Below are 494 nucleotides of genomic sequence, written 5' to 3' on the forward strand. Positions count from 1 at the left end.
GTCTCCTCTTTTCCCGGCCCCCTTTCTTTCCCAGCTGCTCCCCCCCGCCCCGTTCAGCTTTCCCAATTCCGATGGATTTTGTAAACAGGCAGGGCTGCTCGCTCTGCCCACAGCCACCCCGTCCAGGCTGCGCGTCCTGCGTGGCGCGGCACCCGCGCAACAGCCACCGCGTTCTGCCTCCGCTGCACCCCCGCCGGCATTTTGCCTCCCTCTCTGTCGGAATTCAGCAGCACATGGATCAGCCACAGGGACTACGGGATGAGGAAGAAAGCCGTGCTCTGGAATCACCTCCGGAGCAGCCCTAAAAGGCTCCACAGAAAAGCGGGGCACCGAGCACGGCCACCCAGGGGCTCTACACAATGTTTCCAGGCTATTTCTGAACAGCTATTTTGCTCTTTTTCCCATCAATTTTTGCCAGGCTGTTTCTAAGGGCGGAGAGCACCAAGGCTGCAAAGCAGCGTGTCCCGCAGGGATTCAGCCAAGAGAGACACGAA

The sequence above is a fragment of the Eurypyga helias genome, unplaced genomic scaffold (genome assembly GCF_000690775.1).
Source record: "Eurypyga helias isolate BGI_N326 unplaced genomic scaffold, ASM69077v1 scaffold7800, whole genome shotgun sequence".
Lineage (NCBI taxonomy): Eukaryota > Metazoa > Chordata > Aves > Eurypygiformes > Eurypygidae > Eurypyga > Eurypyga helias.